General features: G+C 36.4%; 1 protein-coding gene and 1 long non-coding RNA gene across 23 annotated transcripts in view; one reads left to right on the forward strand and one right to left on the reverse strand.

The window, feature by feature from the left end:
• The window catches only part of LOC144300571 (uncharacterized), a 227658-nt gene that overhangs the window by 144034 nt on the left and 58967 nt on the right, over positions 1–24657 (forward strand). The gene's annotated exons all lie outside the window — the stretch shown is intronic.
• LOC144300572 (uncharacterized) overlaps positions 14486–24657 on the reverse strand; it is a 31447-nt gene continuing 21275 nt past the window's right edge. The window contains exons 2-3 of the long non-coding RNA XR_013367295.1: positions 23153–23235; positions 14486–15266 (exon numbers count right to left, since the gene is read on the reverse strand). This is a non-coding gene — a long non-coding RNA (uncharacterized LOC144300572). The remainder of the gene's footprint in view (positions 15267–23152; positions 23236–24657) is intronic.

Below are 24657 nucleotides of genomic sequence, written 5' to 3' on the forward strand. Positions count from 1 at the left end.
TGACCTGAGCCAAAGGGAGATGCGCGACCACTGAGCTACCCAGGTATCCCTAGGATCACTTTTAGGCTAGTCATATTTCTTATAGTTTTGACTCAGTAACATTTATTTGTGATCCATAAATTTAGAATGTTTAGGGGAATTTGTGTCAAACTTTTAGACAAAATAATGCACAAAATAGTTTTATTTGTGTATGGAAGAGAAAGGGGCTGCTGAAAATGTTGGCACATTTCTACTTGGCTTCTCTGCCCTGAAATAGAGCCTTGAAATCCTGGATAATACAAATAATCATACAATTTGCTTTGGATGTTTGATTATGGGGATATTGTTCCTACATTGAGAGCGTGACGCTTTCAATCATGTCTTGGATTTGTAAATATAGAAACAATGTTCTTAACATGGTGTGCTTTCATTTAGAAGCAGAGCCAATTACATAGGTTTTGTTCTTAGTCTGGAGATGATGGTATGCTAATCAGGGCTAGGCAAAAAAATTTGAATCAAAGGAGACATATCTGATGAGAAATAGGAAGGCCCTAATGGCCCAGAAACAAGATCTCTTCCAATGCTTCAGTCTGTTTTTGACAAACAGGAATTGGGGAGTAAGAAGGGTAGGGGAGGAGAAGATGTGACTCTGGATTAAAGCCTGCTTACATATCCACAAATGAATTCCAAAAGAGTGGAAGTCTCCCAAGAACCATTGCCCTCATATGCTTTGTTCAACTTCAGAATTAAAACGATGTGATTAAAATACCATAAGCAGTGGTTGTCAACTAGGCACAATTTTGGCAAAGTATGAAGACACTTTTGGTTGTCATGAGGTGGGGTGCTTGCTATTGGTGTCTAATGGTCAGTGGCCAAAGATAGTGCTATCCATCTAGTAATACACAGGACTACTATGATGAATTATCCAGCTCAACATATCAAGAATGCTGAGGTTAAGAAACATTTCCTTAAACTAGCCATGGGTCATATTTTTAGTAGGTGCTTATTGGTGATACTACTGATTTGTTCAAAGCAATTTGTCCAAGTCTTTTATCAACACATGTGATATAGAAGGAGATGGTGGTACAATCTTTATTTTCTGGTCATGTATTCCTTTCCTTTACCCATTCCTATAATGAGAGGCAGTGTGGGAGGGGGAAATGTCGCCATGGGCCTTGGAGTGACTGGCTCTGTAATGTGATGATAGTAAAGAAGCTATCTCATGAATGGATGTGAGGATTAAATGAAATTATAGATGGTGGCATATAGTGAACACAAATATTAGCTCTTACTCTGTTAGCAGAGGACCTTTAGAAAGTTAACCTTAGCAAGCCTCCATTTTCAACTGAATAAATTGGAGATAGTGATGGCTTCTGGAGGTACAGTGAGGATTAATTGTAAGTGCTTCACCAATTTTCTGACACAAATAGGCATTCAAGGCAGAGTAGCTACTATTATTATTTATAATAACAGTTCACTTCCAAAAATACATCTACGAGCACAGTCAAAGGTAGGTATTCATGGAGGCAGCATGGAGAATAAGAGAGAATATAAACTGAGGTTAGAGAAGCCTGTAGTTTTAGCCCTGGCAAAGCTATGTAATTTTAAATAACTTGGCTCTCAGTTTCCAGTTTCCAGTTTGAGCCAGTTCATAATTCTGGTCAGTATCAAGTGCAATAGCCAAAGTGAGTGCCTGGCACAGACCCTGGCATATATTAAGTGTTCGGGAAGTGTCAGCTTCTCTTTCTTCCTGGCCAACTTCATCTGTTCTTTCTGCACTAGAATATTGTTTCAGCCTGGGATCCACTGGAAGCAGAGCCTGAAGTGAAAGACGATGTGTGGAATATTTTGGAATGTGATTTCAGGGAGTAGGAGTGAGGAACTTGGAAAAAGGGGAAACCAATGCAAGGAGGTGCTAGTGAGTAGTCTCTGCTTGGACAATGGTACTCAATTCTTTGGGATGCTCTAAGAGCCTTATGAGACTTTTTCTTTTCTTTATTATGTTTTTTTGATGAGAAGAGATTTTAATTTTGATGAAGTCTAATTAACTATTTAAAAAAAAAGTTAATGCTTTTCGTGTCCTAAGAAATCATTCTTACCGCCAGATCAAAAAGATAATCTTTTCTGTTTTCTTCTATCAAGTGTTGGAGCTTTAATTTTTATGCTTAGATCTATAATTCACTTTGAGTTAATTTACGTGTAAGAGATAGAAGCTGATATGAATTTTTTTCCTCATATGAATCTGTAGTTCCAGCATCGTTTGCTGAAAAACACTCTGATCATTTCCCCATTGATATTTGGTGACTTTGTCAAAATCAGTTGGATATATAGGTGTGGGTTTATTGGTGGATTCCATGTCCTGTTTTGTTATCTATTTTTCTATATTTACACCAATACCACATTGTCATGATTACTATAACTTTATAGTAGGTTTTGAAATCAGGTAGTTTAAGTTATTCAACATTGTTCTTAAATTTCAAAATTGTTTTGGCTACTGTTGGTAATTTGCATTTCCATGTAAATTTTAAAATCAGCTTGTCAATTTTAAAAAAGCTCAGATTTTATTTGGATTGCATTGAATCTATAGATCAGTTAGGGGAAGATGATATTTTAATAATATTAATTCTTCCAAATCATGAACTATTATATCTTTCAATTTAGTTAGTTTTTATTATATTTTTTCTCAGTGACAGTTTTTCCTAATAAAAGCATTTAAAATAATAAATTTCCCTTTAAATACTGCTTTTGTTGCATCCTATAAATTTTGATATGTTGTGTTTCATTATCATTCAGTTGTTCAATTGGAAGATTTTTCTAGTTTTCTTTGTCATTTTTCTTTAGGCCATGCATTGTTTAGAAGAGTATTGTTTGATTTTCAATTTCTTGGGACATTTTTAGATGTCCTATTGTTATTCTTTTTAAATTTGATTTTTCTTATTCTGAGAACACTATAATATATCAACCTTTGGAATTTGTTGACTTTTTTATTTATTATTTTTATTATTTTTTAAAAGATATATTTATTTTTAGAGAGAGAGTGCACACATAAGCGGGGAGAGGGGCAGAGGAAGACAGAGAGGGAGAAAGAATCTCCAGCAGACTCCCTGTTGAGCAGGGAGCCTGACATGGGGCCTCATCCCAGGACCCTGAGATCATGACCTGAGCTGAAGTCAGATGTTTAACGGCTTAACCAACTGAGCCACTCAGGCACCCCTGAGACTTATTTTAGGACTTAGGATCTAATTTATTGGATGAATATTCTACGTGCATTTGAAAAGAATGTGAATTCTGAACTTCTTGAGTATTGTTAGAAATTAGCTAAAGTTGTTGATAGTATTCAGATCTTCTGTATCCTTACTACTTTAAAAAAAATCTCTTTGCCCTATCAATTACTGAGAGATAAATGATAAAAATAAGTAATCATGATTGTGGATTTGTGTGTTTCTCCTTTTAGTCTTATAAATATTTGTTCTATATATTTTTAGGTGCATGTACACATTTAGGATTATAATATAATGTCTCCTTGATGAATTGACTCTTTTTTTTTTTTTTTATTACAAAGTCTTCTACTCGTTCCTGGAAATACTTACTGTTTGGAAGTCCACTTTGATATAAATCTAGTCATTTTGAATTACCGTTTGCATTGTCACTTTCTATTGTCTTTTTTTTTTAACTCTCAACTGATTTGTATCTATATATTTAATGTATGTGCCTTGTCTACAGCATATAGATAGGTCTTGATATTTAGTCACTCAGAGTCTCTTCCTCTTAATTGGAGAGTTTTATCCATTTACAATGAATGTACTTATTGGTGTGGTTTAGTTTTTGTCTATTGCCTTGCTATTTGTTTTCTATTTGTCTCATCTATTTTTGATTCTTCTTTTCCTCCCTTCTGATTAATCAATTATTTTTATTCAGTCTTATGTTTTATATTTTTATTAGATTTTTAGTTTATTTATTTATTGGTGGATGCTCTAGGAATTATAATAGATACCCTTAACTTACTATAGTCTACTTAGAATGAAGAGTGAATCACTTCACATAAAATGTGAGAAAATTAAATATTATAAATTCATTTACATCTTTCTTTTTTTTGCTATTGTTGCCATATATTTTGTGTTACATATGTTATAAGCCCCCATGTTATTATGTTATTATTTTGTTTTGAACAGTATGTTGTCCTTTAAGGAAATTTAAAAAAGAAAAAAAGTGTAGATCTTTATACTTTTATTTTTTATAAATAAAAAATATTTACCATATGTGGCACATCTTATGCCTTCATATAGATCCAAGTTTCCATCTGCTATTATTCCTTTGAACCTGGAGATTGATTTATTTATGTATTTCTTTGTTTGCTTGCTTTTTTAGTATTTCCTATGGTGCAGGTCTACTGTTGAAAATTTTTCTCAGCTTTAATCTGAAAGTGTCTTCATTTTATTCTACTTTTGAACAGTTTTCACTAAACATAGAACTCTAGTTGGCTATTGCTCTTTGAGCATTTATAAGATCTCCTCACATCGTGTCTGGTCTCCATTGATTTTGTTGAGAAGTTAGTCATCACTATTGCTGTCATCCCATAATATGATATGTAATTTTTTTCTTGATTTTGATGTGACTAGGTGTGATTTTCTTTGTATTCATCTTGCTTGAGGTTCATGGAACTTCTTGGATCTGTAAGTTAATTTAAAATCAAATTTACCCCAATTATCTTAAAACTTTGTGCCTTGAAATAATATTTACAGTTTCTAAAGTTTGAGCATCTGGGCTAGAATCTTGACCATTATCTCAATTATGGTGATAGCGGACATCTTTGTTTCATTTCTAGTTTCAGAGGGAAAGCTTTCAACATTTCACCATTGGTTATAATGTTTGTTGTAGGTTTTTTTTTAAAGGTACCCTGTGTCATCTTAAGTTCTCAAGTACTCTTCTATTCCTAGTTTACTGATAGCTTTTAACATGTATAGAAATTGCATTTTATAAATTTTTTTTTTCTGCATTGAGCCAACTTTATATTCCTAGAATAAATCCAATTTGATCATTATGAATTATCTTGTTTTACATATCTGGATTCAGTTTACTAGAATTTTCATCAAGACTTTTTCATTTGTAATTTTTCTTTCTTATAACATTGTTGTAAAGTTTTGTGTCAGGGTTATTCTATTCCGATAAAAAAAGTTGTCAAGTTTTTCACTTTTTTCTATTTTCTGAAAGAAAACAGTGAGTCTTATTAATTAAGTGGCGAAGCTGGTATTTAAACCATACAGGCTGGCTTCAAAATCTATGCTTTTAACTGTAATGCTATGTTGACTTTCCTCTTACTTTCTCTCTTTCTCTCTCAATATGCATATCCCAAGCCCTAATTCTCCCAGGGAAACACAAAGAGGGAAATCTAACATCTGAATAAGCAGTACTTTGCATTAAAGGAGAGAAACTGAGATTTGGGCCCAAAACTTTTCTAATGGGCATTAAACACGCTTTTCCTTTGCTCTGGACACCTTCTTTCAGTTTTCAAATGCATCAGATGTGGTAGCTTCAGGGACTGTACACATGTTGTTTTGCCTGCTAAAACTGCATTCTCCAAACCCAAGTTATTGACAGTTCATCCCTGAGATGTCAGTCTAGGCACTACTTCTTCACAGAAAACTTCTCTGACTCCCATAGTTTGAGGAGGCCACTTTCTTCACTAGTGCTCTTTTTTTTTTTTTTTGCACACCTTTCTTTTTTTCTGTAATATAAAATCACAATCATAAAAAAATAACTCATTGTGTAAAGTTTGTGTCTCCAGCTTGAATATAAACTCCCTGAGGGTAGAGACTATGTCAATCTTATTCATGGTGAGCATATAGTAGGCACCTCACACATATTTATTACATGACTGAATTCTCTAAATTTCTTAAAAGCTTTTGAGGGCACGCATATATTACTGCAGTTTTGTGGATGGAAAGAAGAGTTGACAATATAATATATATTTTTACTTTTCCCCAAGGTTCTACTGGAGTCATCTCTTGATCTACTCTTTGCTTTCCATTACTACAAGAACCTCACCTGATTTTCATCCATTTGGATCTGTTGGCTTGAGTCTTTCAAAAGTCGGGGGAAATAGAGCTAGGGAGGAGATAGGTAATAAAAGGTAGCCTGAATCATGGACAATGGAGATACTGAAAATAATAAAGAGTAGTATATTGTATATACTATAATAAATAATAATAATAGAGTAAATAGCTAATATTTATTGAACACTTAATATATGCCAGGCACTCCAGTAAGTTCTCTACACATCTTCATTTAATCTTCATGGCATATAATAACATACTTCAGTTATTATCACTATTTATAGGTAAGAAACTGAACCTTGGAGAAGTTAAGTTACTCTCTTAAGGTCATACAGCCAGTGACTGGCAAGGGTAGGACTTGAACCCATGTCAGTGTTACTCCAGAATCCATGCTCTTCCCTGCTGAACTATAGACTGCCTTATGTAATTTCCACTGGTTGTCAAAATATAGTGAAAATTCTCAGCAAGGAGATTGTAAAAGGATTTCTTTGATCTAATTTCAGCTCTACAGTGACAAGCAAACCTAGTGATAAAGAAAAGATTCAGATTTAGAACAGCAAGTGTCTTTCTAGGTGGCTCAAAATTATTTGCCTTTGTAATGAGGTTAGTTCTGTGATTCTAATTAAACTTTGTCAGTTTTCTTAATGGTTGGTTAATCTTAAGATTTTAAAAATAAGTGATTGTAATTTAGCAGCTCAAAAGATCAGTTTGCCACTAAATGCACAAATACAAGTATGTATAACTTTTTCATGAGAAGACTCAGTCAAGTTCTTGGGTAAAAGATACTCCTTCAACATGCTGGTGTGTAATGACTGCTCTCCAGAAATCCCAGTGTCACTAAAAATTCCTACTCCAACAAGATTAAATCCTTTATTACACTGGCTATTATAAAGAAGGTGCCAAGACAATGAAATCTTATGAAAGACATTTATTTTTTAATGGAATATATTAATATCTATTTAATTAAACTCATAACCCTTTGTTTAGAATGTATTTATAGAAAAGAGAGAAAAACAGACTCTGCAATTAGTTTTCTTGTATCTAGGACAAGCTTGTTATAACAGTCATGGGACACATTTTACGGGTGCTATTTCGGCATTGACTATTTTGAAAACTAGGAGAAAAATGCTTTAAAGTCAATACTGTCCAATTTAAAAATACTGAGTTGGACCATATACAATAACATATATTTAACCATTTCCAATTTTCTATGAATCAGGTATGTTCACTGACTTTCCATTTTAGAGATAGCTCAATTATGTTAGTATTCTTACATTTTTAATAAATATCTAAAAGGATTGCCATACTGTTTTCTCCCTCTCTTTTGGAAGGCCTAATGGAGACAATAACTACATCTTAAGTGTCCCTTGTGCTCCCTATCCTGCTTATGATCATATTGACTAACTAGGGCATAACTCAACACTAGCAGTTTGACTGACCATCCTTTAGGCTGTCAGGCCTCAGCAATTCTCTTTCCTTCCCAGTTTCCTCTCCTCCCTCCCTCCCTCTTTTCTTAAAAGTTGTAATATAGAAAATGGTAGACTACATAAGAATTACAACTGAGTACTGTGGGAAGTCAGAAGACATACCTGGCTGTGGGGAATAAGGAGATTTGCTGCATGAGGTGTTATCAAGTCAGACAATTTAGACACACAGAGAACAGAGAAAGGGTTTCTAGCATGTGCAGCATGTGATATGTTGCTTAAGTATTTGATAAGTGGATAAAAATATTTTAAAAAGTAAAATAAGTACATATTCAATTAAAGTGACAAGTTTTCTTGAGGGACTTGAGTTCTTTGTTAGATCTCAGATGGGAACTATTTTCCATCCAACGGAGCTTCTGATAGATGAGTTATTTGAAGGAAGACATTAATTTCCCTTCAGATCTTGTGCAGGGGCTCATGGTCCTACCAAGAATTCCCTTCAGAAGCAACTATGGGTGACAAGAGATGAGGAAATAGGATGTCAGTTTGCTATCATAACCCAGTTAGATTTGTCATCATCCTCATAGCACTTTGAGAAACTTGAAGCACATATCACAATGGCAATAATGAATTATTCACCTAATTACTGTTTTAATGTCTCCCTTTATTGCAAATCTATTGACTTTTATGAAGGAAAGGACCCATTTGGTTGTTTACCACTGTATACTGAACATAATGACTGACATGTAGCAGATGCTCAGTAAATAATTGTAGAGTGAGTACTTTGCCCTCAACTATTCATAACTGAGATTGTTGAATGAGTGAAAGTACAGTAAGTTTTTTTTTATTTCTCTAAAATATTTATATTACATAAGGGGAGTAATGGGTGATTATATTGGGAAGATATTTTGGTATTAATTAGTTCTGAGGTGCCTGAGTGGCTCAGTTGGTTAAGTGTCCGATTCTTGATTTTGGCTCAGATCATGATCTCAAGGTTGTGAGATCGAGCCCCAGGTTGGGCTCTGTGGTCAGTGGGGAGTCTGCTTGGATTCTCTGTCTTCCTCTCCCTCTGTCCCTTCCCCAACTCCCTAGAATAAATAAATAAATCTTAAAAAAATAAAAGCTTAGTACTTATAGTACTGTGGTAAGCAATAGATTATTAATTAAAAATTCTAAACAAGCAAATGATGAGATCAGCTTTATTTTATGAAAACAACATCTCTTAAAATTAGGTAATTTTAGGATTACCTGAACATGAATACATGAACAGGAAGACTGTAGTCACAGTCACTTTAGCCCTTTGCCTATAAAAGTGGTGGGAAGGTAATTTTCCTTATACTCTGCCTAATTCGACCACTTGGATTCCATGTGAAGAAAAGGTTGTGGTAGTTATTTGGACATGATAAGGTAGAGGGCAAGGCATGGAGTAGGGGCTTGAATGGCAAATTGGGCATAAATATATTACCACAAATAGAAGATTTATTTTACAACTTTTTCATAAGCAGTTAGTCATTCACAAAGCAAACTTAAGGTTCTGATATGGATAGCAAGAAGAGGTATAACAACTATGATTGGTTTATTGGTTAAGCTGAACTCGATGATGTACAATCAGGAAATGACTTAGTTTTTCTATAATCGTTGTCTCTAATGTCTCCCTTTTCCTTTTCCTACCTTTGTCAACATCTTCAAGCTTCAAGAAGATCCAATAGCTTTCTGGTAAATTTCTGATTTTAAACTTAGTCCAGTCCAATTAAAAACTTCAGTCTTACATCCAGTTCAGAGATGCTCTGCTGCTGCAACATTACCTATAACTCAGGACAGGGGGTATGTGCTGTCTTTTCACACTTTGGGTGCCTCTAGTCCTCTTTTTTTCTTTCCTCTTCTTCTGGGATGCAGTTTAGAGAGGGAGGGTACACAGAAGAAAAGGGTCAAAGATATTCCTACATAGTTTATGATATTTGTAGTTCAAAATACTGACTCTTTGGGATATATTTGTGGTTTCATTAGAGGAGCCAAGGAACTCCCTCAGGGCATCATTCTTTGATGTGAAAGTGGACTCTATTGGGGGAATTCCTGTAGCTCCTGATCCCAGTGATCTACTTTATAGCCACTTTTTTAAAAAAAATATTTATTTATTTATGTATGATAGTCACAGAGAGAGAGAGAGAGGCAGAGACACAGGCAGAGGGAGAAGCAGGCTCCATGCACCGGGAGCCTGATATGGGATTCGATCCCGGGTCTCCAGGATCGCGTCCTGGGCCAAAGGCAGGCGCTAAACCGGTGCGCCACCCAGGGATCCCTATAGCCACTTAATAGCGAAGTCCCCCCATCCTGACTGGCCTCTTGCTAGCTGATGAGATCCCAGCAAGATGATTCAAGCCCATTTATCTTCCTTGGTATCTACTTGGTTCTTGGGAAATTCATACATACTTGTCATGATAATAAATAGTGAACATTCTAGTATTGCCTCACTGTTGCTTCTTTATTTCATCTATCTTAGGTTAGTCCTTGCAACTGCTTGTCTTCAGAATTCCCCTTTCATAGAGTTCACCAGGAAGAGAGAGATGTCAGCCTCTGTGTCCTCTCTGTTTATATACACTTCCCAGTTTTGGGAAGTTTTATTCATGTATTCTCTTAGTTTGCTTCACTTGACTCTCTTAGAACACTGGGATCTTTGAATGTCCACACCCTAAATAATTATTCATCTGGGGAGTGAGATGTTGCTGTCTGTTTCTTGCAGGAACACTTTTATCTGTGTCTGGTTCTCTTGAAACATTCTTGAATCAGTTTCAGCAAAAGAAAGGAGAAACACTCCCATTCTCTCTTTCACAGAAAAGAGAGAAATGTCATAGCACTTCCCACTAAACTCACAAAACAGTGATACCACAAGATTCTTCCAAGCAACCCTAGTTTTTTTGCTTGTATAGATTAATGGGGTATTTATCTCTGGACCAGTTTTACCATCCTTTAGCAAGTCCTGTGTGGATGTATTTAACATCTTTTTTAAGTGCCTAGCATTGGTTATTTTATATTGTTTGCAGCTTTGATGCTTTAAAGGAAATTCTGAACCAAATCAAAAAAGACTCCTTTGATTTATTAGAATATACATAGTCCCTTTTCTGGAGGACCATAGAGTTTAAGAAATGCTCATCAAAAGAGGTGATAACAAGCAATCTCAGTACTTAAGGAAAGAGTGACTTAATTTGTTCATTCATTCATTCATTTCCACAAGTTACTCTTTCAAGAGCTGAATATGACATATGAACAAATCTAAATAGTTGCTGCCCTAATTGAGGTTACAGTCTAGTGGGAGAGCTAGCCATTAAACAAGTAGATACACAAATTATTAGAAATTATAATTTGGGCAAAGAACAGGGTGCTATGAGAAAGAACAGCGTAGTACATGATGGCAGGACTAGATTTGGCTCATTCCTAGGGGCAAGCACCTAGAGACTTTATCAGACTATTCCCTTCAGGAACTATCAGATGTGAGTTATTTTTAGGAGTAAGGTTGCAAAGCTGGCCAATGACAAGTCAAGTTCATTAGTTCATTAATGCATTTAATAGTGTTTTTTTTTTTTTTTTTTTTTAGTGACAACCATTTGCTAGGTACCGTACAAATGCTAAAAATACCAAAATGTATAGAATGAAGTTCCTATAGTAAAGATGCATATAGTCCAGTGAGAGGTAGAGATAAATACAAAGTCAACATGAGTCAGTAGGATGAGGATAAGAACAGAAAAGCTAGGGGCCTATGACTTTCTTTGCCTTTGGGGAGCAGTGGGGAGATGTTCTGGGAAATGTAACACTAAGTAGTTTTTTGAAGGATGAGGAGATGACCATACAAAGCAGTGAGAACAGAAGATTATTCCAGGGAAGAAAGCACCATGCTCAAAAATATAGAACCAGGTACTCCAATCTGAGTCTCAATACATTGGAGTGCTTTGAATAGGTTTTCCCTGTACAAAGATACTGCCTCCCTGTCCTTGCAGTGATGTCTACTATTTATCCCAATGTATCATAATGTGAAAAAGGTGGGAAGCTGTGATTTAGAAGCTAGAGAAAGCATAATACATTTAGGGAATTGCACAAATGTTGAAATATATGAGACATGGAAAGAGGTTCTGGCCACGTATTGGTTTCCCTATCACACTGAAATGTATAGGTAACAACATTGTCATCTTCAACCTGGCAAGATCAAGAACTACAGGAATAGGGAAAAGATTTATTATTGAATGAGTGTTATAAGTTTTTACTATCCTAACACCATTTATGAAGGATAATTTTGATTTTGTCTCCTTTGCCCACCTCCCTGAACTTTAAGGAGGAATGCAGTTGTATGTGTTTGATTCCTGGGCTTTTATGATGCAGAATTAGGAGACTACTGAGAGAAAGTTCAGGATTGGAGAGACATGGGGAAGAGGAAAGGGAACAAATGGCAAAAACCATATTGACTCAAGGCAGGGAGAGTGTTGAGGGTATTAGAGAAAATAGGAGAAAACCGTATAAATTGAAACTGAGTAAATTTTCTTTAAGATTTACAGGTACAGATTTTGGAATTCTTTTAAAAATTACTTTAGAATACTGGACTCTTTCTTCATATGTGAAACAGAAGAGAGATTGGGCTGTAGAAGCAACAGGATTTATTTGGGTTTTGCACTATATGTGCATGCTTATACAAAAAAGGAGGTTTAATGCAACATGGGAAATAATCTCAGGATATGGAACTAGATATAGAATTCCTGTTTTTGACATTCAGTAGTGACATGATTTGGGGGAAACCTCTATTATTTCTTAGAGCCTTTCCATACCTCAGTTTCCTCATATAGTCATATAATACAGTACTTCATTGGGTCAATGTGAATAACAAATAAGACATGAAAGTGCTATGCAAATTATGAAGAGTTATACAGAGTTCCATGATAGCAGTAATAATAATGATGTTCATGTTAAGTTTTTTTTTTTTTTAAGTTTTTAAACAGCATAGAATTATACCTTCAGTGCCTTTGAGGAATGATAATTGATGGTATTAATAAAGAGGAGACAATAAAAACACAACTTCCCTCAAGTCCAGAGGTTGATGATGACTCCAATTTAGAGAAAACTAACGCTCATCAGGAATGACCCTAAACTTGAGAAGAATACAGTTTAAAATCATTGCTGTTTCCTTTTAAGTATTCTTCCTATATGTCTGAGTTCTTATTGTTCTATCTGGAAATGCCACAGTATAGTCCTTGTGTTCTCTGGTGCTGGCATGCTGCAAAATCCTGTGATAGAGGGGTAGTTAATAAAGTATTTGACAGGAAATATAGAAAAAAATCTTTGTAATTCACAGTTCTGACATAATGAAAAGCTTATAATTCACTAGTGTGACCTCACAGCTGTGAATTACAAGTTTCACTTGACTCGTTCACAATTTGTCTTTGAATTTATACTATGAAAAGTGAGAACCATATTGTCAAACTGTCACTCCATATTGATATATTACTGCTGAAGATTAAGAAACATTTTGTCAAAGAGCAGGAAAATAAAAATATCCTAAAAGAAGATGGAGTTTGATACAAATTTGAAGGGGTGTATGAGGCAAAGACAAAAATGTCTAGAAAAAAGCAACATGCAGTGTTTGTATCTCTCCAGGGACTTGTTTTTCATCCCTTCATTTAATAACAATAAACCTCTGTATAAAACTCACTATATGCCAGGCACTCTTCTAGCCACTTTATTTTTATTTTTTTTCTCTAGCCACTTTAGATATACTTTTAAGACTCAAGAAACTCCTTAGAAGTAAGTATTGTTTTTATTTCTATTTTTTTTTAATGCAGAAACTGAAGCACAGAGAAGTTAATTAACTTGCCTAAGTTCACATGACAGTCAATGGCAAAGCCAGAATTCAAAGCCAAGTCTCAATTATGGCTCCAGAGGTCAGACTCCCAAGCCTCTGTGCCACATGGTCTTTGTAGAAATGTTACCAGAGATAGAGTTGGATGAGCCAATACTAATTTTTAACCTTAATATCAATTTGAAAATAACTCTGAGGGGTGCCTTGGGTGGTTCAGTCAGCTAAGCATCCGCCTTTGCTCAGGTCATGATTTCAGCCCCTGGGATTAATCAAGCCCTGCATGGGGCTCCCTGCTCAATGGGGGAGCCTGCTTCTCCTTCTCCTTCTGCCCCTTTTCCTTCTGTGCTCTCTCTCTCTGTCAAATAAATAAATAAATAAATAAATAAATAAATAAATAAATTCATTCTTAAAAAAATCTTTGATCTTTTCTTTATAGTAGTAATATTTCAAAAGAATGGAGGACAAGAGAGACATCTAGTACTACATTTCACTTGTTTAGATTCAGAACAGATGAAGGTTCTCTATACTGGACATGCATCTAATATCATTATTAACTTTTCAAGAATCTTTGAGTAAGATATGCAAAGAAGATTGTCATTCTGACAGTTCTCTTTGTAACTTTTTATTTTAATATAGCTTCAAACTTACATAAAAATTTAAAGGATAGTACTAAGAACCAATTGTATACCTTTATCCAGGTTTATGAATTGTTTAAATTTTGCCTCATTTTTCTTTCTCTTTCTCTACAGTCATTTGAAACTAGGAGGTAAAGTGTCTTTTTATCTCTAAATCTTTCAGTGTGTATTTCCTGAAAGCAAGAACATTGTCTTCATAATCTCAGTATAATCATCAACATTAGGAAAGTTCATATTGATACAATACTGACATCTATTCCATAGTCCATATTCAAATTTTCTAACTTCCCCAAAACGTTCTTTATAATGATTTTTTCTCTCACTGGAGAGTTCTTTCCCCCACCTCCTTTCCATACATGAATGTTCTTAGGAGTCTTATTTGTAAGTCAAAATTGGAAACAACCAAAATATAAAATGATAGTAAATAGTTAAATTTTATTACATTATACCATGAAATATTACTCAAAAATAATAAAGAATATTGATACATGTAACAATAGATAGATTAGACAGATCTCAAGAGTATTATGCTGAGTGGAAAAAAAGGCAATCAAATACTATATAATGTGATTTATATAACATTCTCAAAATGACAGAATTAAAAGCAGGGAAAACAGAGCTTAGTGAAGAATTTTTGGGTGATTGGGTATGTGACTATAAAGGGCTAGTCATAGGGAGATCTTTGTGGTGATAGAATTGTTCCATACCTTGATTGTGATGGCGGTTGCATAGATTTACATGTGACAAAATGGCATAGGATTGCTCACACATTTTCCAATGTCAATTTTCAGGTTTTGATATTGTAATATAGTTACATAAGATGTGACTATTGTGGGAAATGGGGTAAATGTTATATGAGATAATTCTGTATTATTTTTTAAACTTCATGCAGATCTCTATTTTAAAATGGAAAATTAAAGAAAAATGTTAGAAGCATTTTGTCATAGATAACAGCTCATGAACTTATGTAAGAGAGGTCTTTAATGAACTCCTCAGAAGACTAAAAGTTATGCATAACTGGCAGAGTGATTATGTGTGATTGTGTCTAGTTATAGTTATTCTCTACTATGTTGTATCTTTTAAGAGTCATTAATAGCAAGTATTATAAGTAGCTGGGTATAAGAGTAATTTCAGAACAAATAACTGGACAGAATATCAAGGTCATGATGACTCCTCAGATAGAGTAAAAAAAAAAAAAAATCAAGTTCCTTTCAGTTCAAAGAATTCCCAGAGTATTTTCAGGTGGGTTCACAAACTATTCATTTTGTTTTCCTCTGATTTATTCTGGTGTTCTCTTCTCATGCTTGTGCTGTTACTGCTGCATTTGGCCAGCCACCTGCAAAGAAGACCCCAAGATCTGAGGTGGTGTTCTCTTTAAACTCTTTTTACCTTAGATAGAGGCTGGTAGGTTCCATTATTCCAGCTGCTGAATCCAACATATTCCAACATATTCCTTACCTGGGAGGTATTCTTAACCATTACTTGTAATAACCATCATTATATAGTTTAAAAGGTAACCTGTTTTGGGCTTTAAATAGTTCAAAGAAATTTCAGTAAGAAACCCATATAGTTCATAATGATTCTTTATAGCAACTCTTTCCTATAATTCAGATTCGAGTCCATAGATCAATGAGGAATATAAGTAACAGACACAATATTGTATCTCAAATTGGCCCTCATCAAATCCTATTCTACTCTCTCCTCTTTCCAATCTTTCCTCAAAATTGTTGCCAAATATTGATTCACTGAGCAAAACAAATGCTTTAGCTTCTTAAAACTGTTTGGTAGTGGTTCCTGAACAAAATTATACTACAAACATCTGAGATGGAAATTTACAGTATGATCTAATTTCTACCTTTTGACCTTCATTTGCTATGGTGTTACTCTATGCATTCTATTCTTCTATGATCTTGTATATCTTGTTCTTCCTCCTTCATTTTGCTCAAGCTTTTTTGTTAATCTGGATTTCTATCTCCTGAGCATCTGTAAAATGCCACCATTCTTTGTTGCCCACCATCTTTTCCAATGATGCTTTCCTGAGGCCTTTAACTAGATGGTATCCCTTGTTGGAACTTCTGTTGTTCTTGGCCCCCCCCCCCCCTTTTTTTGGCACATACCTTTTGGCTATATAACAGCTTTATAGGCAAAAGAATTCAGTCTAAAATCATGCATTGCATTTGTTTATGGGGACTCTTGATTTCTTCTTCAATTTGGACTAGTTCCTCAGTCTTTCCTTGAATTCCAAGGCCATGTGACTTTAGGGGATTACAGTCCAGCTATTTTGTTGAATGTTCTTCAATTTGGGATTGTCTGTTTCCTAATGATTCAATTAAGACTATACATCTTTGGCAGAAATGTCACAGAAATAATGTGCTGTTCTTATTGCATTCTACTGGGGGAACATAATTTTGATTTATTCTATTGTGAATGTTCATTTTGACACTTGATTAAGGTGGTGTCTGTCAGGCATGTCTCCCCCACCTAATTAAATTTCTTACTTATACATTCACTTGTTGTTTATTTATTTATATAGGTATGGACTCACGGATTCCTATTATTATTGAATGACTTAAAATTTATTACTATCATTGTTTGTTTTGATACTCAAATTATCTCAGATTTGGCCAGCAGGAACCCCAGCTGGCATTGTTTCCTTTTGACGTGTCTCTATTGGTTTTTGGACACTTCCTTTCTGGCACACAAAAATATGTCAGCTCATTCTACAATATCCCTATCCCAGCTCTGGAATTAGCCATTTCTACAAGAAGTCTTGATTTTTTAAATTGGAACATTGTGTTTACAAGTCAGGATCAGGTACTAGGTGTGCTTGTTGCAGTTGGGGAGTCACTTCTAGGCCTTCTCAGTGGAATCACCTATATAATACATGTATGTATTATACACACATTTGCATCCATATGTATTTCTATATCTATCTAAATATATTTAAAACCACAAATTCATACCAATATTTCAAATTCCAGTCTAACGTCACATGTCTCATTCTTGTTTTCTCTCTTTCCATATTTGAAATCCTCTTCTTTGACAGTGAGAAATCTGATTCCCATTACCCTTAACATATTCACTCACTGATCAATTGGTTTCTGTAGGCAAACTCTTGTCACTGCTGTTACAATACCCCCTCCCTTCCAGTCCCATATGTGCACCCTGCTCCACCTGACTCCCTGTAATGGGTGGTCCCCCAACTTCTGCACAAGCACCATACTTATCCAGGTCAATTTCAGACATAAGCATGAGGCCACCTTTCCCTAGTACATCCATTTTATCCCACTTGGGCTCCAAAATTCTATGTTTTACCACTGCCACCCAACTCTATGAACTTTCCTCCTCATCCCTTCACCCTGCTTAGGATCTGACAGTCTGCACCCACTTTTGGTGGGTCTAGTCTCTTCCTCCTGCTGGGGTTCAGACATTGACTCTGGGCAAATTCCTATATGGGACACCTTCTTGATCTTACTTGAGCTCTGATAGTCTGTGATGGTCACTGCCACCACTTCCTATCTCCCTATACATGCATCTTATCTATCAATGCCCCCCACTCTCACGTTAGGGCTCTGATATGCTGAACTAGGCCATTCTTTCTTGTGGACTTTAAACTTTGCTTAGTCCACACACTGCTCCTGGCACTCATCCCCCAATCTGGACACTCTGCTCATCTCACCCAGACACTGACACCTCATTCTGGGACTCTCCTACATAAACATCCTCCTCACCCAGCTTCGGCTCAGTCACCTGGGCTTAGTTGCCTACCCAAGATACCTACCTCTTCCCTCTTGGGCTCTGGCACTGCATGCCAGGCCAGTGCTGCCTTCTCTTCCATGAATGGAAGCTTCATCAAGCCATTCAGGCTCTACCCTATTGTGTGTACAGCCATCACTCACATACACCCTCCTGTCCTCACTTATGCCCCACCACACCTCCTTGAGACACTCTCAGTACCCTGCCAGTACTCAGCACTACATGCTGTACTAATGCCCTCCTTACCTTTACAGGCCTTAACACCACAGGACCCTTGCTGTCCCTTTCCTGAAAGTAATGCCCTCCAATCTCACTTCAGCCCACCGACCCCACAGGATGTCTGGCATACTGTGCACTAACTTGTACACTCTGATCTGAGTTGCCCCACCTACCCTTACCTAATTGGGGTAATGCCCTGCACTAGGCCACTGTTATCTCTATGGATACTCACCTCATCTTGCTTGGCTCCAACACCCTGTACTGGGCCACCTCTCCTCCTCATGGGTGCCATTCTCACTATGCTTGGGCTTTAATACATTACTGTGTACACTATGGCACGCACTTTCCCTCACTTTCCCTCTGCTAATACCTACCTTGCTCAGCTCTAGCTAATAGCTTTTGAACTAAATTGCCTGGAAGAAAAGGGGGATGGGAGAGGAAAGTAGGAGAGGGAAGGGAAGGAAGAGAAGGGGGAGAAGGAAAGAGAAAGGAAGAGAGGGGAAAAGAAAGACTGGAAGTGGCTTTTGACAGAGCTTACTCAGACCAAGCCACAAACCCAGGGACATCATTCATATTTTCCTTTTGTTTTCAGACATATTCATTCTTTGAACAATTTGAATATTTCGCCAACATTTCAGTATTCTGTGCCTTCCTCGGGGTACTGGAAAGGCTTATTCTCTGCAAACAGCTGTTCAGTATGATACCACCAGGGTCCTCCAGTATATTTATAGCTTTGGAATTCACAACTACCTATAATTTATACATGCATAGTTCTTCAAAAAATGCAAAAATTAAATCCTTCTAACTTATAGGGAGTATGGAATCCAATCAGTTTTAGCAAGCTTTCCTGTATATTAATTATCATTTATTTGAATGCTGTTTTAAAAAACCATAAATCTGTAAACACCTACATTTTGTAACCTTGATCAAACATTATTTTTAAAACTCCTATTGCAGTTTGGGAATTTTTCAAGTCCTGGAACAAAGAATAAAATGTCATAATGAAACTAGTTTTTATGATGAAATGGTGGTTACAACATAATTATTATAATTAATGCTAAAGCCTAGCTATAATTCAACATGTTTGACCATAGCGCTTCTACAGCGACTCACAATGTGACAGATTTACTCCCAGGTAATGTGATGAGCTGTGCTGGATGTTCTCATTCGTGTATATGGTGTAATGGTTTATTATAACAATATTATGGCTGTGGTGGTGAAGCTCTCATACCATTATGTTTCCTCTTAAGAAATAATCTCAAAAAATACAGTAGTTTGTGTATCAACTTTTTAGTGTTTCTCATAACCAAGGCTCCCTGAAAAGGGAGGACCAGCTGCAAATGAGACCTATTCTTTTATGTAATAAACTGCCAAAAGCTAGAAAGTGATGACATTCTGCTTATTGCAATAGGCTGAAGAACGATTTTGCATGTTCACCAGGCAAGAAATACAGCTGTGGTTCCTGTTATTGACAAAAGACAATACAGGCAGGATTCCATAGCTTCGTTGCTTCAGTCTGTGACATTAAGGTTCAACCTCTGCACAAGATGCATAAATATCCTTTGGATTTTCTTCAGTAAGCACACACTAGAGGTTAATAATGTGGGGATGTTTGATTCCCTGCTGTTTTAAATAATTTCATGGAAAATCTAATGCAGTAGGACACTAGTTTAGAAAGGTTATTACCCTCATCAAACGATAGCACTTCTTTCCTATTATTTTCTACCAATTTCTTGCCCTTATAGCTCCTCTCTCTTCATTTACCACAAATGATTCTTCAAAACGACACTCTGTGGTTGGGTGGAGATGGGATTGGAGAAAGCTTAATCCCTAATCAGGGCCCTGTCAGTGCTGGTAGTAGTGTACATCTTTCTTCCTTCTTCTGCTTGCTGGAGCTTAGATACAAGACAGAGATGCACACTCACTGAAGAGGAGTCATTGAAACCAGTTCCTATCCCTTTGCTGGGGCTATTTTACATGAGACTCTGAGATCTAGAGCCCACAGGGAGCCTTCAGGCAGTTACAGTTGTAATAGCCTGCTCCAGTTCTTCTCAACTAAATGGTGCTCTGATTTGCTAAATTCTTGAGTCATTATCACCTCCGTTGTGGCAAGTACTTACAACAAAACTCAAAGAATGATCTTGGGCTCACAGTTTTAGGATTAAGGAACAATATGGGGTTCCATGGACTGTGCCATTCCAGGCTAAGTGCAGAAGAGACTGCCTATTCAATATCCATCTCTTCTTTTCCTACCAGGATACAAAATTTAGTCAGATGACCATGTGCATTTCCCAGCCTTGTTTGCAAATGGGCACCAGGTGAATAAATTCTGGCCAAAAAGCAGAAGTTGTTGGGGTAGGACTTCTGGAAAGATCCTTAAAATGGCAGGACAGACCCGGATGGCAGTTTCTTTTTTTGGCTTTTGTGGTGACCAACTCACTTGGTTTGTTTGCCTGGGATTTTCAGAGTTCCAGAAGGATGGGCCTTTTAGTCTTAAAACCCAGAAAGTTCTAGGCAAACTAGGTAAGTTGATTATCCTGCCTTTCTTCCGCACAATATATATGTGCTGGTTTGATGTCTAGCAGTGATCTGATGGCCTTGAGGTGACATACTCATTCAAAGGATGACTGGGTAAGAGGATAGGAGAAGTTTGATTCCATTGCAACTGCCCTAGACTTTTCAGTACATGAGAAAAAAATAACTCCCAATTTAATGAAACAGTATTTTTTTTGGAGTGTTGTGTTTCTCTTTTTTAGCAACCACAAATTCAATTAATGTTAACTTAGTTAAGGAGCTCTGTTACGCCCACGTGGAATGCAGACTTTGCCTTCTGACTGAAGCACTTCCAGTTCCTTGGAGAGAGATGGTTTGAACATCCTGGAAATGGTTCAAATCCAGGTCTGCCAGACTCCAGACACTCTCTTCCTGCAACTTCACAATGTTGTTGCTCTCAGTCCTCATCCCTGTAAAGCTTACTCTCGAAAGAGCCCTGAGAGATTTGGTTAGCACTCAGAAAGCTCAGTGTTTGGAGAGAAGGGCTCTTACAGGTAATGTGGACCCCTTGTGCCCTCATTTACTTTGATGAGGAAACAGGCCCAGACAAAACAGGGGTATGGAGACCTGAGCTCCTAGTCAATTTGCTCTCTTTGATGAAAATGATACCTCTCCTTACCTGCAGCTGCCAGTGTCATCCCAATTGCAAATAGCAACATGCTGATCCTAGCATTCCCCTGCCCATCCTTTGTGAATTTTAAAGTATAGCTCCTGTTTCTGGATTGCTCTCTTTGTGTTGAAGTGGCATCTTATGACGGGAACTTTAAAGCTAAAATAACACTGCTATTAAGAACTTGAGAGTTTTGTTTCATTTTGATTTTCTTGTTGATAGATGTGGGATACTGACTTTAGGAACAATTGCAAAGGAGTAGAAATTGGTTCTACCACCTTTTCATAAAAATCATTTACCTTTTACTTAGCTGGAAAGGATAATCAGAATTACCCTTTTCCATCAAGGAAAGCATAGTATTGAGCTTATATTAAATATTCAAACATATAGTTTTATTAACAACAGAAAGAAAGGAATTAAAACATGCTTACTGGGTGCCAACAGCCAGGAATCCCCAGTTAGACAGTATCTATGCAATATCAGATATTAAAATTTTGAATACCACTTCTGGAGCAAGGAGCATGAGCATGCACATGCACACATGCACGCACACACACACACCCAGAGAGCTATGTGAACATGCATGCATCTGATTTAATCCTCACACAAACCACTAGGAGGTAAGGAATGAGGCTCAAAACCCAAGGTCACAGAGTCACCAAGTAGCTGAACAGAGATTTGAAGCCACATCTAACCTCAAGATTGCACTCATTTCTTTTTAGTCAAGTTATTATAGACGGTCTCTAGACTTCCTCTTTGTGAGGGCTGTCAAGAAGACCTTGAAAATTGATTTATTTTAGAGGCATAGGAAGAGAGAAATTAGCATTAATTGAATGAATGCCTTTTTGTGGCTTTCTTTATTCTATTTACATCCATTTTTAGCTAGTGTTTACTCAAACCCTGTAATATGGATGGTATCATCCTCATATTTTATACCCATTTTATGCATGAGGATACTGAGCCTTATCTAAGGGTTTAAGAACCTTATCTAAAGTCAAACTGTTAAACATATAGGCTAAAATCAGTCTAGTTCCAGATTCTGTGCTCTGAACCACTACACAGTGTTTCTGCTTATTTATAACACCTCACTCATTTTTCTCACTTAACTATGTATTTCATGGATTTTTCCAGGCTAATAAACAACATAACTTTCCATAGTATAGCTATACGTCAGTGTATTCAGCTATCCTCCTACCACCCTGTCACATATAATGCTGCAATTCAGTGGCTTTTTTTAGACATTTATTCTTATGTCCTAGTGTACTGATTTATATTTGTTAGATTCCCAAAGATGGAGAGGTGGAGATGAGCCAAAGGGTTTAGATATATTTAATTATAATAGCTACTGCTAGATTATTTATCATTATTGCATTCAAAAATTGTGATAGAATACACATAACATAAAATTTTCTAGATTATTTTTATGAAAAGTTTGTAGCAGTTCAATCCCCATCACCAGTGAATGAGAAGGGGGTTGCCCATTTTTTCACTAGCACAACACATTCCTGTTTTTGTGAACTTTGATCAAGCTGGTAGTTGGATATGGATAATTCATTGCTGCCTTAATTTATACTTCCCAGACTTCTAGTGAGATTGAGCATCATATCATCTATTTATTCTTTGCCAAGAAACCTGAATTTTCTATCAAAATTTTCAGAACTTTGAGATAAAAAAATAAATTTCCATTTAAAGCTTTGGGCATTAAGAGCAGGTAAAGGGGATATGAATGTATCAGTGTGTGTTTAAAGTGGGAGCTTTCTTGGCTTCCTTTCTGTGCCTTTGAAATAATTTATTCTGCTTATAAATTAGCCTATAACAGTGGGTGCTTTAATGATGAAATAAATTATCTCCCAAACGGATTTGGAAGCTGTAGAAAAAGTGGAAAATAAAAGTGATTTTGAGATACGAATGCCGTGTAGACCGAACAAAGTTGAATGTTGGCCTTTTGTCATTGCGGATTCTAATCTATGCATTTCCAGAATACATTTCAACATATGGTTGTAAAGAGCCTTTCAAAAATCAATTATTTGGAAGATGACTTTACATTTTGTAGAGAAAGGATGATGGTCTCAGGGCCTACTTACAGCAGGGATGTGGCTGTCTGCTGGGACGGTGTAGAATCCACGATGCTTTTGCTAGTCCTGCAGAAAATCCTTGCAGAAGTCCTCTGTAAAGTTAAATAAACGGAATTTTATATGAAGTTCTGGTTGACAAGCTAGAAGAGAGTTGGGCCAAACCATACAGTCATTCCCAGGAGACATTTGTGAGTGAGAAGAGAGGGAGTTTTGCTTCCTACCACCTTCTCTGAGGTGCACCTTCTATGGGGTCATCGGTAGGTGTTTTGAGTAAGGTAGACTTTTGTCATTGGGAACTTCTTACACAGAAGTGAAATTCCAGCAGCCCTCCAGTGAAGAATTTTGTGTGGAGAGACAGTGCCCTACCTGTGAACCACATTTTATAATGCATTTTGAGGTTTGAGCTAATAATGTGAATGACATTCAGTGAGATTGCCAAATGCTGGTAATTTACTCTCATTTTCACATTAATGTGGGCCCACCTGTGATGAATTGGAAACTAAATAAGCACATCAGTTTTAATTAGATATTTCAGAGGCTGGATCTAGTTAAACAGCAGTATTCATTCTTATCTATTAAATAGTGAAAGTTTTAGCACATACTTCAGAAAAAGTTTACACCCTCCCCACCCCACCATTTGTCCTTCTTTGTTTTGCAAATATTCTTTACAGATGGATGCTTTGGAGGTCAAAAGTGCCTAGGTTGGTGCAAAGAGGGAGAGAAATGATTGCATTTAAATCTTAAAAGATAAGTAGATCATCTAGTTCATTCGTAATATGTTTTATACCAAGAAGCATGAATTCTGGAACCTTTAAAAAGACAAATAGAAGATTGCGGTTGCCTGGAAGATGCAGACTCTGGGGCTAAGAGTTCTATGTTCCCCAAACACTGATCCTGCAAACCAGGATCTAAAAATACTACTAGGGTATGGCTAATAGACGCTGAATGACCTTCTATCAGAGAAAGGAGCCATTTTTCAAAATTCAAGACAAGATATTATAGTCCTAACGAAGGCAAAATGTTCTCTGATGCATAAGGGTCTAAGACCTAATGAAAGAAACTAGTATAGATGTGCAGGTAACTTTGATTAATATTTGTGAAGGATGAGGATTAATAGTAGACAATGAGGCTTAAAAATCAGTAGCCCTGAAAAAATTATTTATAGGTGCAATTTTTGCATTGGTTTTAACATCATTCTCCAGTGTCATTTCCCTAAGTGCTTCTACCTGGTTAGACTGAACTCCGGAGGGTGAGACTGTGTCTGCCTTGCTATGGCTATATCCTAGTGCTCAGGATAGAGGCTGTTCTGTGGTAGGTGCTTAATAAACATTTGTATCCCTCTCTGTATTGCTAATCCCTTGTTCTAAAACAATTCTCCTCCTGCAGATTTCAGTCATTGCCTATGTCCTGGCTATCCTTTCACCAAAAAGAATTGTGGCAGTATTTACATGTCATTTTTCCTTTGCTTTTCTTGAGAGGGGAGTATCAAACAGTTGGCTCCAGATATACATTAA

This window comes from Canis aureus, chromosome 28 (genome assembly GCF_053574225.1).
Source record: "Canis aureus isolate CA01 chromosome 28, VMU_Caureus_v.1.0, whole genome shotgun sequence".
NCBI classification, from domain to species: domain Eukaryota; kingdom Metazoa; phylum Chordata; class Mammalia; order Carnivora; family Canidae; genus Canis; species Canis aureus.